The following is a 14615-nucleotide window of genomic DNA, read 5'->3' on the forward strand; positions in this document are numbered from 1 at the left end:
AAATTCTCTCTATCAAGAGTAAGGGCGCGGGCTTCCCTGGCGGCGCAGTGGTTGAGAATCCGCCTGCCAGTGCAGGGGACACGGGTTCGAGCCCTGGTCTGGGAGGATTCCACATGCCGCGGAGCAACTGGGCCCTTGAGCCACAACTACTGAGCCTGCGCGTCTGGAGCCTGTGCTCCGCAACAAGAGAGGCTGCGACAGTGAGAGTCCCGCGCACCGCGATGAAGAGTGGCCCCTGCTCGCAGCAACTGGAGAAAGCCCTCGCACAGCAACGAAGACCCAACACAGCCAAAAATAAACAAATAAATAAATAAAATTTTTAAAAAAACAAAAAAAGAATGAGGGCACAATAAAGACATTTCAAACTCACAAGAACTCAGAAATTTTACCTATAAAACAAGTTTTCTTAGGATTTGTACACAGAGGTCTACTCCAAAAAGGTGAGGACAAGAAGAGGACGACAGGAGCCGACCCAGGAAGACCATGGAGGGACACCCCACCGTGAGAGCAGGGTGACTTCCCTGGAGAACACTCTGCAGACCCCAGCAGCTTTGAAAAAGGTTTGTGAGTATTTGTAGCTTCTGCCTGTGCCCCTTCCAATCTGTGATCCACAATGTTGCCCAAGTAAACTTGGTACAGTTCTAGATTCCCTCCCCACCTCAGTATAAAACCCTCCAATGGTTTCCCATAAGTTTCAGAATAAAATCCAACTTCCGGTGTGACAGGAAAGTCCCTTTGTTATCGACCCCTGCCCATCACTCACCAAGCTGGATGGCTGCTCATACCCTCTGCTCCAATCATTGACTGTTTACAGACTTCTTACAGCTACCAATATTTGCCACTTTGGAGCCTTTGTATCTGCTGCTCTCTCTCTGCAAGGAAACCCTTCTTCCCCTCCTTTCCCTGGTAGATTCGTCCTTGTTTCTCAAACCTCATTATCTTGGGGGGAACTTCCTTGACCACCTTGTGTTCCCCTCCTCTCACCACTGGTTTAAGTCCCCTCGGTTTTACCCCAGGGTTTCTCTGTGTTACTCACCTGTGGTACAAATCTGTGTCTATTTAATTTTTTGTTTATTTACTGTTCTCCTCACTATAGTCTCCTTGAGAGTAGGAGATTATTTTAATCATTGCATTTTCATCATTGTTGAAGTTTCTGTAATGGCTTCCCTGTAGTCAGCTTGCTTCTGTTAAAATTTCTGCTGCATCACTTGCTATGTTTTCTTGGGAACTCGAGTCTCAGTTTCCTCACTTGCCAAGCGATATGGCATTTTTATTTGCAGCACCTGGCACACAGAAGGTGCTCAGTAAGGTGTGTGGAATGAATCCAGGAAGATGGGCAGAGTTCCGGGGTTGGAGGAGCCTCTCAGCAGGGGAGTAAGGGTGACTCACTCCAGTCAATCTTGACTCCTCCTTTCCCCTCCCCCGGAGGAGTGCTCAGCTTCCTCTCCAGGACCCTTATGCCCTGAGGGTTGTGAGGAAAATCTGAAAAATGCAGACTCTTTTCCTGTTCACCCTTATCCATGTGTTGACCTAAGGAATTCAGGATATCTCCCGTACACGTCACTGTCTGAGGCTTAAACAGCCCATGAGGCTGTTTAAATATGGTGTTACTTTAGGACCCAAATTTCACTAGATGTGGATGTCTTAATGAGGGGCTGCTGGGAGGAAGCAAAGGGATCATGTACCCATTCTGCAGATGGAAAACCTCATGATCTTCTCCAAACTTCTCAGAGCCCATGAGCTCACATAAGTTGTCAGGAATCTACCAAGAAGAGGTCCCTGGCCCCCAGGGGTCCCCTCTCCTCCAGCTAAATGAATATTCTCTTTTTGTTCTTATGGTGGAGGCAACATCTCCATGGGACTGCTCTACTTTGAATGAGTTTCTAGAAACAAGAGAGAGTTGACCCTTCTCAATGTTTCACAAGATCTGGAGCAGAGTCAAGAATGGATTGTGAACTGGTACATGAAGGGTCATAGCAGCATTATTCACAATAGCCCCAAAGTGGAAACAAGCCGAATGCCCATCAATGGATGAATGGATAAATAAAATAAAAGCAGAAAAAGGAATGAAGTACTAACACATGCTACAACATGGAGGAACCTGGAGGACACTATGCTAAGTGAAAGAAACCAACACAAAAGACCACACATTATATGACTCCCCTTATATGAAATGTCCAGAGCAGGTCAATTTGTAGAGACAGAAAGTAGATTAATGGTTGCTTAGGGCTGGGGGTGGAAAGTGGGAGCAGTGGTGAGAGACTGCTAGTGGGTAGGGGGTTTCTTTCTGGGGTGATGAGAATATTCTAATAGTGATTGTGATGATGGTTATACAACTTTGTGAATATATTAAAAACCATTGAATTGTATACTTTAAATATGTGAATTGTATCTCAATAAAGCTGTTCAAAGGAAACAGATCTAGGGAAGTGTTGGGGGGGGTGATGGGAAAAAAAGGATGGCTTGTGTCACCTATATACTCTCCCATGTATCTACTCCTGCAAGCAATCATCTTGCAAGGGAAGAAACTAGATCCTACGAGTGGGTTTGAGACAGATTTCTGACGATCAGCTCTTCCTCTCCCCCTCAGCAGAGAACAGTCAGATATAAGAGTGGGCTGTAGCTGGGTAGCCTTTAAGGTTCACTTTTGCAAACTCTAACTTCTCCATTTCCTTCCTTCTTTCTTCTTTGCAGGGACCCAATTGCCGTGGAGGGAGACCGGGTGGACCACAGCTTGGATTACACAACTGGGACAACCAGTCTGTCTGGAAAGTGCATTGAGTGCAACAGTGATTCAGGGGACGTCAAGTGCATGTGTATTCAAGGTTGCCCTTCAGCTTTTCTCTATGCAGGATGCTATAAAGATGGTCCCTGCCTGTAGAAAGCTTGTGGTCAAGCAGGGAGATTGGCCAATTTGTGTCAAGAAAGAACTCAGAATGCAGGTACAGTGCCTGCTTTCTTCTCGATGAGGCATCAAACTTGAGGCTGGCCAAGGGAGGTCTGCTATGGGCACTAAACTTTTCATGTTTGCCACCAAATTGTTCAACGTGTAAAACTTGCTTTTCTTACAAATGACAAACACCATTCTCTGTCAAATTGAACACTGAGATTGTGTGCCTCAAAGTAATGTAGGTCCAACTTAATTTAAAAGCTAGGAGGCATAGGGTAAGGCTGCATTCAAGCCAAAGAAAGCAACGGACTTTGCTGGAGTATTTCAGAAGTTTGCCTTGATTACATGAGAGGTGTGACAGGGCAGGAACAGCTGGATGCATACAATGACATGGGCAAATCAGGGAGCTGAGGGTTAACCATTAGGGCTTTGGACCCTGAAGACAGTGTCACACTATAGGTGTTGAGATTGTGTTGTAATAATTGCTGGCTTGTTTCATGTTGCTTTGAGTCTCTTGATCCCTTCAGGTATGCCACCAAAAATTCTAGTATCTGACAAAGCTGAGAGCCACAGATTATCTACTTACTCCCTGAAGTCCCTTCTGATTAAGATGGCCAGGTAAAATACAGGCAATCCAGTTAAATTTCAATTTCAGAGAAACAACGAATAATTTTTTAGTGTAAGTGTGTCCCATGCAATATTTGTTTACCTGAAATTCAAGTTTAACTGCGAGTCTTCTATTTTTATTTGCTAAATCTGGCAACCTTATCTCTGATTCCCTTCTGGTCACTGCAAAAATGATAAATGCAGCCCTGCTTCCAGGCTAATATTTTGTAATGTGCACCATCTAGTGGTTACATGAACAAAGAGGAAACCAAGAACCGTCCCCAAGAAACAACTTGAAAGCAGCAATCCAGAAAGCTGAAAAGAAACAACTAGGCTTTAATTTTAAAAATTCTTAAAAAATTTTTTTTGACTTACTTCTTTGGATGTGGTGTCTGTGATCAGGTCAACAGCTTAGAGTGTCCAGTGAATATCTGAAATCCCTGGTAGATCAGCCAGTGTTTAAACAGCAACCCTCACTGGGCTGAGGCCTTGGGCTCCTCCATTAACACCTAAAGGCAAATACACAGCCTTGTCCTTGATCTGTTGTGGTTCCCAGCGTTCCTAGTGATGCTTCACAATAAGCGTGTGGCATCCAGCCATATCCATCAAGTACAATAAATGTCAGGCTGGTGCAATTTTATTAAACCCAACCAGGCCTGTACGGAGACTTGAGGAAGCAAGTATTTCCTGTTTACTATTTTACCAAGAGGGTATAGGGTAAGTGCCAAAGGGAATTGGCCCCATCCAATGGGCCTCTGGCTGCACATTGCAATCACCTGGGGTGTTTTTAAAAGCACCAATGCCTGTCCTTTCCCCCTTCCTCCTCTTTCTCTCCCTCCCCCTCCCTCCCCCTCCCCCTTCTCCTTCTCTTTTTCTCCTGTTTAAATCATTATACAACCACATGGTATTACTTTAAAGGAGTGCAATAGGCAATGCTGAAGACGATAAGAGATGGTCACTGAAATCAGATTTCACCTTAAAACTTGAGATATTTTATGGACGAAACCTCTCATCCTCAGCATATCCACTGAGGCTGTGTTTGTGTTTTTGTTTTACAGGCAAGGCTAAAAGGCAGAGGAGCTTCCCTGTCTCCAATTCAGTGTCTGTGGTTCTGTAATTTCATCGTAAATACTCACTATGAAACGGTATAGAAACTCCATTGGCAGTTTAGCCCAGGAGAAAATTCCAGAGCTCAGTCTGTTCTTTGAATAGGTTTTAGAATAAACTGGAAGGTGAGAGGGAGTTTGGGGATGGAAATTTTTCAAATACCCTCCACATTGACAAGGTGTCTCTATATAACATAATTGTATAAACAATGAAAAATAATACCTGCAATTTGTTGAGGGACTTTTATTGACCAGGATGCTTTGCACACACTATCCTTTTTAACTCTCAGAGCAACCCAAGGTGGCTGGGGACTATATCGCCATATTACACACGAGCAAACTGAGCTCCGGATTTGTACTAGGTTGGCCAAAAAGTTCACTCGGGTTTTTCCTAAGAGGACACAGCTGGTGAGCGGCACGGCTGTTTTTCACACCCAGCTTTGTCTGACTGCAAATCCTGTGCTCCTCCGGCTCTGATATTCTGCCAAGACTACAGTGCATAGTTCTGCAGATTTCCTTCCCCGCTGGTCGGGCTTGTGACAGAGAGCGGTCTGCCAAGTCACTCACATGTCAATGACACTCCACTGCCAGGCTCAGCCGCCCAGTATTAAGGCACTTGAAACCAGACTTTCAAAGATATTCACTTCCTTCTGGCTGGCTCAAGAAAGTCAAAAGGCAGTTTTCATTTTTTGTGGCACTTACCTTTGGGTAGCTGAGTCACGTTGGGGGTCTTATGGGGGCTTTGGTGATGATATTAAAGGCTATCTCTAAGGATCTATGAAGCCCTCCTTGGAAGGAGGAACAGGAAAACAAACAACCATTTGTGAAAGGTAGAGTGGAGATACACCGACCCAGAAACCATGTTTCAGAATCAATCCATTCCTCGTGTTTCAAGGCCCCTCATGCTGAAATGTCACCTCCTCTGGGAAGCCTTTGGGGACCTGCCTCTGCCCCAGGCTCATGAACTGCTCCCCCTACTGCCATTGGCACTGGCCTCTGTTCTCCTTCTCAGAAGCGGAGTGTGTGCATATACACCTCTTTCTCTAAACTGTGAGCTCCTTGAGCAGAGCAGAGCTGGTCTAGACCGGTTCAGGCTTCTGCAAGTCTGTGGTATCCAGAGGAAGGGGTCCCAGGGAGAAGGAGTAGGCAGTGGGCTGGAAGGAGGCGCCTTTGTCAAACTTCGCTTGGTGAGTCAGGGTCACATGGATTAGTCACAGGGGAGGGTTTTGAAAATCTTTATGGTGTCCTGGGACGGTCAACCTTGTCCACGTCACAGCCTGTGGATTTTCTGAGCACCTTTAGCGTCTCCTCTGTGACCTTGTAACCGTCGTAGGACTTCACACACTCAATCTTTCATTCAGTAAGTACTTCTTGAGAGCCTGTTAGGGGCCAGGCACTGTGCTGGGTGCTGGGATCAGTAGTAAACAAAACTATCACAGCTCCTGTCCCGTGCAGCTTATAGACAAGGGGAAACGCTTACATTTGCCTGGACCGAAACAGTCTCCCCCAGCACACCCGGAGCTCCTTGAAGGAAGAGACTAAGTTGTATTGACTTTTTAACATTTTCATTTTATGTTTTAGTTTATTATGTAATTCACACCATAAAATTCACCCTTTTAAAGGGGACAGTTCAGTGGTTTTAGTATATTCACAAGGTTGTGCAGCCATCGCCACCATCTAATCGCAGATCATTTTCATCAGCCCCGCGATAAACTCCTTGCCCATTAGCAGTCATTTGCCACCTCCCCTGCCCCCAATCCCTGGAAACCACTAATCTACTTTCTGTCCTGTGGTTTTGCCTTTTCTAGACATTTCACATAAATGGGATCATGCAGTAATGTGGCCTTCTGTGTCTGGCTTTTTTCACTCTGTGTGATATTTCCAAGGTGTATCCACAGTGTAGCAATGATCAGGGCTCCATTCGTTTTTATGGCCAATAATACTCCACTCTGAATGTACCACCTTCTGTTTGTGCAGTCATTGGTGGCTGGATGGTTACAGTTACTTTTGTAGTTTGTACCTTGATGTCTTCCTCCTCCGTGTCACCTTGTCTTCTTGCTCTGTCTCTCCTCTGTCCATCCCTCCCTCCCTGTTCCTGCTTTCCTCTCTCAGATGCTTGTTATTCCACACCTACCACGTTATGGGCACTGTGATTAAACATCTCATAAATGTTCCAGTCTGAGGTAAATCAAAAGGCACTATTTAAAAATTTTTAAATAAATGCCTTATTTTAAAAGTTTTAGATGTATAGAAAAGTTGCTGAGATAGTAGAGAATTCCCATACGTCCATCCCCCAGTTTCCCCCATTGTTAACATCTTACCTACTGTGGTACATTTGTTCCAACTAAGGAGCCAGCACTGTTACCTTCCTATTAACTCAACTCTACACTTTATTCAGATTTCACTACTTTTTCCCTAACGTCCTTTTCCTGTCCCAGGATCCCATCCAGGACACTTCATTGCATTCAATTATCGTTGTCTCCTTAGGCCCCTCCGACCTGTGATGGTGTCTCAGGCTTCCCCTGTTTCTGATGACCTTGACGGTTTGGAGGACTGGTCAGGTTCTTGATAGAATGGCCCTAAGTTGGGGTTTGTCTGATGTTTTTCTCATGGTTAGACGGGGATTATGGGTTTTCTGGTGAATAAAGCCATCATTTTTAAATTGCTGAAAAGCCCTGGAACTAAGAAGTGAGACCAGATTTTTCAGGATTATTCAGAAAAACCAGGGAAACTTTACTTTGGAGACCTTCAAATGGTACAAGTGCTGTATGGAAGGATTCCCTGGTCTTTTCTCCAAAGAGAGTGGTATGCTGCCTATCCTCACGGTGGTGAAGAAATGAGCCTTCATCTGACAAACACACACAGCTTGACATGTGTTCTTTCTCTCCTGTTGGCTCTAAAGTGGGACCTTTGGTGAGTCAAGCCCTCTCTCTTGGTGTCTGTAGGATTAGGAAGTTGCGACTGATGATCTCCAGGGCCTCTTCCCACTGTGACGGTTTATACTCTAAGAGATGACCCGTAAGTTCCCTGAACATCCGTCAAATCCCTAAGTTTGGCTCCCCATTCTTCCATATCAGTCCCAGCCTGTTGTATTCGGGTGGCATTTGTCTCCAGAGGATATACCCACCCCAACCCCATTTTAAAAACCTTCCTTGCAGACAAACATACTGGACAAACAAACCCCAGCCCTTTGCTGTGCGGATCTCCACTTTGAGGGGCTGGGGGAGCGTTCCAGAGCAGCAGTGCCCAGAGTGGGACCCTGGCCTCCCAGTTCCCCTGCTGACACAGCACAAGGCCCAGAGTGAGGAGGGTCACAGGCAGAGCTACACACCACACGACGCTGGACACTCTTCACCCCAAGGGGCTGTTTTGGTTCAGCAGCTCCTGTGGCTCGAGTAAGTTAATCACTGATGCCAAGAGATTAATTTGTAACTGGACAGCAGACAAGATAATTCAGGCTCCGGTGGGGCGGCACTGAACTGTGGCATGGGCATTTCTCAGAAGACGCCTGCTCCACAGCTTGGCGCGGACGCTGAGAACTTCAGATCCACACCGGTTCCTACGGGCCACCTCCCTTTCCCTCCAAAGTGGGGGGAAATGTGCCCAGGACTCTCCCTTCCTCTCTGCAGCATATTCGCGGGTCTTAGAAAACCTGTCCAGGCAACAGCCAGCCTCAGTAGAAAAGTCCAGTTTAAAAAGTCCACTTAAGGGGGAGCACGTGCCTGCCAGCCCAGCTGAGGCCCGTGGACCAAACCGTGCAGGAGGGGAGAAGAGGACGGAACGAGCGAGGAGAGAGGAGGCAGTGGAAAGATGTGGAAGGATGGATGGGAGCCCAGGGTGGGGGCGAGAGATGGTTCCTACAGCCTGAAGCCCCCGGCTCGTGGACTGCGGCCACTCCAGGAAAGGCAGGTCATTGAGGGTCTGCCCTCCCATCCCATGTGCATCCCCTCCGTCATTTCCAGTCTTAGCCCACTGCCCCCATTCTGGGTCCAGGAAAGACAGGTGAATCATGATGTGCAGGTCCCCCTGCGGCCTGACCGTCATGCTCCAGTCATCACTTCTTTATCAAGTAAGATGACCCTTTGTTGCCATACTGGACACCCATGGCCATAGCTGCTGGCTGCGGATGCCGCCATTTTGTCAGCTTCAGCAATCTCTTATTTCTAGCCAGGACAACTTGGAGTTCTTAAGTCAAGCCTATTTATCAAGGAAGGCCCTGGCAATACTGCCCTCATGGCACTGGGCTCAGAAGGCTATTCTATAAGGCCACAGTCTCCATAGAGAAAGAAGATAAGAAAAGAAGGTAAATGGAACCAAAAATAGGAATGGGGCCTGCATTAAAAGGGGGTGCAGGGTTTCCCTGGTGGCGCAGTGGTTGAGAGTCTGCCTGCTGATGCAGGGGACACGGGTTCGTACCCTGGTCCGGGAAGATCCCACATGCCGCGGAGCGGTTGGGCCCGTGAGCCATGGCCGCTGAGCCTGCGCATCCGGAGCCTGTGCTGCGCAATGGGAGAGGCCACAGCAGTGAGAGGCCCGTGTACCGCAAAACAAAAGGGGGGGGTGGTGCAGAAGAACTTCTCTGTGGGTTGCTGAAATGTGGGCTCCCTACCCAGAAGTTTCTGGGAGCCCAGTTAAGTAGTGGGTGATTTGTGCTTGGTTTTCTACCAGGAGCCCGAACTCTTGTCATTTTGGTTCAATCCCACTGCCCTTACCCATGAGCGTGCCTCACGCGGTCTCCGGTCTCTGTTTTTATTCATGCTGTTCCTTTGACCCAGAAGCCTTTCTCTCCTTTCTCCATGTCACTCACTTTGATCAAGACCTGGCTGAGGTGTCACTTCCACCAGAAAACCTTCCGTGAGCCTTCAGGTGGGCCCTCGGCTCCTGCGCTTTGGTATCTTCGGTTCCTTACACCTATTGGCAACACCACCTGTGGATTCTCAACCCTAATAGGCAGCTTGGCATCACCTGGGGCACCTTGTTAAACATACAAATCCTAGATGCCCAAGTCTCTTGGGGTGAACTTGTAAAGCTGTATTTTTATTGGTCTTCATGTGTGTTTTGGATGCCAGGCCAGGGTTGGGTGTATCTTCTCTAGTCTCTGTCCCCTAGGCCTGGGCACAGGGCTTAGGTCATGGAGACTGCATGTCTCTGAGCCCAAACAGGAAGGGCTGCAAAAGTGCAAGACCCCTGCCCTTTCATTCACACAATTTCCATCCTTTTTTTGTTCCTGCTTTGTGCCCCGGACGCTGCGCTGGCGATCCAAGAGCAAAGCCCAACACAATCTGCCTCGTACAGCTGACGGTCTGGCCGGGGAGACAGAGGTGAATCAAACTACTTACACACATCTTATTGCAAAGTGCCACATGAACCTTATAGAGGAAAAACAAAGCTGTTCTGAGAACTTACACCAGGGACTCTGGCATCAGCTGGGAGGTCAGGGAAGCCTGGGCTGAACCCTAAATGAGGGTTAGTGGAGGACAGGGGTAGTGGGGAGCAGTCTCACTGGGTTCTTTCAAGTGCTCTTTTGGAAGCCGACTGCGAGGCATTGGGGGTCCATGCCCCTCCAGACACTAAGATGGTCTCCAGAAGGAGCTTCTCCTCACACCCACCCCAGGACCCCACCTTCACTTCTGCTTTTCTGCAGTCTCCTCTTGCCATGAGCCTCTGGAAGATGATGTATTCTAAGCAGAGGAAAGGCCTATTTCTCCAGGCTGGAGGCTGTCTGCTAGCATCAACGCTGCCATTGCTGGATTCCCAAGAGGTGCGCCTCCCTTTGACCTGACGTAATCTCGTACTGGGCACGTGGCTTGGCTAGTGGAGGGCAGGCTCTCCTCCAACGTCCCTCCCCTCTCAACAGTGGAGCACCTTGTGCAGTGAACAATGTGGACAACCTTCTGTGGTGGCCTTGCTGCCGTCTCGAGCAGGACGTTCTGGCTTCTTGGTTGTCCCTTGTAGCTGGAAGATTCCTTTATCCCAGAAGGAGATAATTACATCTTCTGTGGCCATAACTCTGTTTGGACATTTAGACAAAAATTTATATGTATTTTCTGGAGGACTGGGTGTTTCTCTTACCTAAATTGAAAAGAGGCTTCTTTTAAATAGGATCCAAGAGAGTTCTTTCATATGGTAATTCACATACACTTTGGCTGATAAGCCCTAGACTTGGCAGAAGGTTCAAAGCAGAAATTGTGTTCACATGAGGCACATGGATGCTTTTTGATCTGATTTGCTTTTAGCCGCTGACGTTGGGATAATTTTGGCCTCAAAAACCTGGTAAAATGAGATCCTTTTTAAACAAAGTCTGAACCACCTAGAGTGAGTGGAGGAGTCCTTATACATTGGGAGCTGGGAAAATAAGCATCTTCTGGTGGAAGATAACCCTCATCACACGAAGGCCACGCTGGAGTGGCCCTGGAGGGGCACCTCATCCAGATCCTTCCTTTTCCCAGTGGGGAAACTGAGGCTCGGAGAGAGAATGTGGACTGGCTTAGGTCACACAGTGCGTGGCAGAGCCAGGCTGACCCCTGACAGGCACTTCTTTCTGCACCTGCACCTTGTTGATGGCCAGCAGTGACCAGTGTGAGGATGGAAGGAGCTATGTGGGTGACCGTGTGTATGGGAAAGTGAGAAGGGGACATGTGGGCTGGAAGACAGGGTGTCTCACCAAGTCCAGTGCGGTCCCTCCTCTTTCAGATATGGGAAGCTGCTTTTCCTATGTAAGAAGGGTTAGGGCTAAGCATCACCTACAGGAGAGAGCGCTAGGAATACAGTGGGAACTGGGAAGGAAAAGAGAAAGAGGGAAGTTCATCTTACAGACACCAGAGAATATACAAGTGAACCACGTGCCACGCCACTGTTTCACAAATGACCGTAATACTGGTTTGGGTTGGGGGAGGGTTGGGTGTCAAAGTGACATCCTACCTCGGGTACCATATCTTTCCATGTCTGACATGTGTGAAAACACTTTCAGTTGTAAAGATAAGTTGAACTTACTGAGCACCCACTAGCTGAGCAACCTAGTGGGTGCTCAGTAAATGGTAGCATCTCTCAGTAGAGATCCTGCTAAGGAAAGGGAGAGAGGAAGGGAACATGTTCTCTCCTTCAATTCCCTTAACGATGCTTTCAGGAGGTATGATTCTCCCCACCTAACAGATGAGGAAACAGAAAGGATAAGTTTCCTGCCCAAGTCACACAGCTCAACAGCAGTGAAACTCGGCTCCCCTGGTTGTGAGCTATTTCCACCAGTGTAACTCCCATCAGCTTCAGCTGACAATTCCTCCCCCTGCCTCCAGGCCCTGCCACCTCTCCCTGGTGGACATGTAGCAGATATGGTCCTTAAATTCGAGTGCATTCGAGTAGAGGTGTGGTGCCTTGTGCATAAGCTTTGATTTGGGGGGGACGTGTGTTGGTGGCTCAAACATTTGAGAATGCTGGAAATGGGAGTCTTTCCCAAAAATGCAAGATCAGTGGACATTGTGGGACATACCTGGGTTTGTTTTTTATTCCAAGACCAGCTTGTTTTCCATAGGCCCAAGCTCCATCAGCAGGCCAGGACCCTGTTCTGATTCAGACTTAGAAAGTCAGCACACACATCCGCAGTTGAGGTTGCTCCTGCTTGCGCCTGAGAAATCCTGGGATCCCCTTTCCTTCTCTTGTCTCCTGGTTCCTCTGCTTCTGGTGATGAGGCAGGGACAGCTTGGAACAAAGACCTTCATCATTTCTGTTGTGAAACTGTCCTAAGATTAGGCAACTGTGAATTTTTCATCAATATTCATTTCTCTAGTGGATTTCAACAAGATTAACTCTAAAAAATAAAAATTAACATTTCCATTCCCCGTGAAGGGTACTGGTGAATATGGAAAGAAAAATTCTTTTTTTAAAAATTAATTTATTTATTTGGCTGTGTCAGATCTTAGTTGTAGCACATGGGATCTTCGTTGCGGCATGTGGGATCTTTCGCTGTGGTGTGCAGGCTTAGTTGCCCTGTGGCACGTGGCATCTTAGTTCCCCAACCAGGGATCGAACCCATGTCCCCTGCATTGGAAGGCAGATTCTTAACCACTGGACCACCAGGGAAGTCCCGGAAAGAAAAATTCTAAAGGTGAAATTGTCTAACTCTGAAGGGCACATGCAGGAGTCCTGACCAGGCTGGGAATGAGGAGACCTACATTTTGGTCCTGACTCCCTCCTGCTGCCTGTGTGTCTTGGGCAAGTTGCTTAACCTCTCTGGGCCTCCATGCTTGTTAAGGACTCTTTCAGTGCAAATATTTTATGGTTATAAACAGGGAGAGAATCATCTCAATAACATAGTTCCTTTGTAGTACTGACTTTTACACATTCTCCATGGAGGATGATACCTGATGTTTAGAATTTTCTCTTGGTTGGAACAGGGACTTGAGTTCTTTCCAACTGTGGCCCTAAGTCTGTGGGTTTGGTAGGCCCATCAGGCTGTAGAGTCACATGCATTTTACATTGTAAAAATATTTCTCGTTTGCTCAAAATAAAATCCTGGAGGTGAAATGGTGTTTCCAAATTCCACTGAATTGTAGCCTCAGAACTAGAGCTGGACCATGTGGTCCAAACTCCTCAGTTTATAAGTGTGAAGGCCCAGAGTCAAGGAGGAAGTACCCCAGGATTCCTGGAGACTTTAAACAGAACTGGAGCTAGAACCTGGGTACCATCACACCCAATCTAGTGCTTTGCTTGTGTCCTCTCTGTATGCATAAAATTGAATAAAAACCAGTTGGAAGAGCAAAGGATTATAAATATCAGACCATAATCTTTTTTTTTTTTTTTTTTTTTTTTTGCGGTACGCGGGCCTCTCACTGTTGTGGCCTCTCCCGTTGTGGAGCACAGACTCCAGACGCGCAGGCTCAGCGGCCATGGCTCACGGGCCCAGCCGCTCCGCGGCATGTGGGATCTTCCCGGACCGGGGCACGAATCCGTGTCCCCTGCATCGGCAGGCGGACTCTCAACCACTGGGCCACCAGGGAAGCCCCAGACCATAATCTTAAGAACAACTTTAATCCATGTAAATACAGGCACAGAGATTTTTATTTATATTTTCATTTGAACATGCATCAAAACCCTGCAGTCTTCAAACACCACTATGGACATTCTATTTGCATTTCCTGAAGCCACCCCAGTGAGCAGCTCTGAAATAAATTAAGAAGAGTGGTCAAGCCTGAATGCACACCGAGGTTTCCATGTGCTCAGCTCAGCAGATTCAGGTATGACCCCTACAGAGCTTGGACTCTGAACTGGCACTAACATTCTCTACGCTCAATGACCATTTCACACAATGAATTCATCTGTGTAATTGTGCTTAGCTGTCCCAAGATTAACTCCATGTTTGCATGAAGATCAAAATGCTTACTTTAAAAAGTTTGGTTTTCTTCCATTTCTGTCTTATCTGGGGAGGTATGCATGCTTGGAATTTCTTGGGCTTTTCTTTTTCAGATCTATTCTAGGGATTGAGAATGTGAGGGCAAGTGTATGTGTGTGCGGTGGTGGGGTGACTTACCTTTTATTGTTCTGTTTTTGAAACAACAATCGGCAATCATTCTTCACTGTTTTGATGTCCTCTTGTCAAAGGCAACCCAGAACACTGGGATCTTAAAGTGGGTAACAGCATTCTTGATTGCCCCCATGCCTAGATCCTACATTAGTTAGGATTCTAGAATTCTGCTTTATTAAAATTTTTATCCTGGGTTACAATTTATGTAAAGAGAACACATCAGAAGTATGCATCTTGGTACACTTTTATATATGCATATACTTCTGCTTTGCTTATACCTTCAGTTATTGTTTGGTATCAATTGGTAGTGAAATATCCATTGAGTTTTTCCAAAGACTGCTGCATCCACCTGGGGAGGAGGCTGACATTTGGAGCTGCTGGAAGGTGGTGGTGTGCCTGGAATCAAGAGGACTTGCTTTCCACTGTTTCACCTCACTTGCACTCCAGCCACAAGTTCTGGGAGGAATATTGGAAGGCACACTGCACTTTCTCTCGC

At 47.0% G+C, this 14615-nt stretch overlaps 1 protein-coding gene across 4 annotated transcripts in view; it reads right to left on the bottom strand.

Annotated features, from left to right (window-relative positions):
• HNF1B (HNF1 homeobox B) overlaps nucleotides 1-14615 on the bottom strand; it is a 136444-nt gene that overhangs the window by 112239 nt on the left and 9590 nt on the right. For all 4 annotated transcript variants that reach the window (XM_027087392.1, XM_027087391.1, XM_027087390.1 and 1 more), the window contains exon 3: nucleotides 3872-4005. The gene's annotated coding sequence lies outside the window, so the exon portion shown is untranslated. The remainder of the gene's footprint in view (nucleotides 1-3871; nucleotides 4006-14615) is intronic.

Source organism: Aethalodelphis obliquidens, unplaced genomic scaffold, assembly GCF_003676395.1.
Source record: "Aethalodelphis obliquidens isolate GAN/ISIS:26980383/991018 unplaced genomic scaffold, ASM367639v1 scaffold58, whole genome shotgun sequence".
In the NCBI taxonomy this organism is placed as follows: Eukaryota; Metazoa; Chordata; class Mammalia; order Artiodactyla; family Delphinidae; genus Aethalodelphis; species Aethalodelphis obliquidens.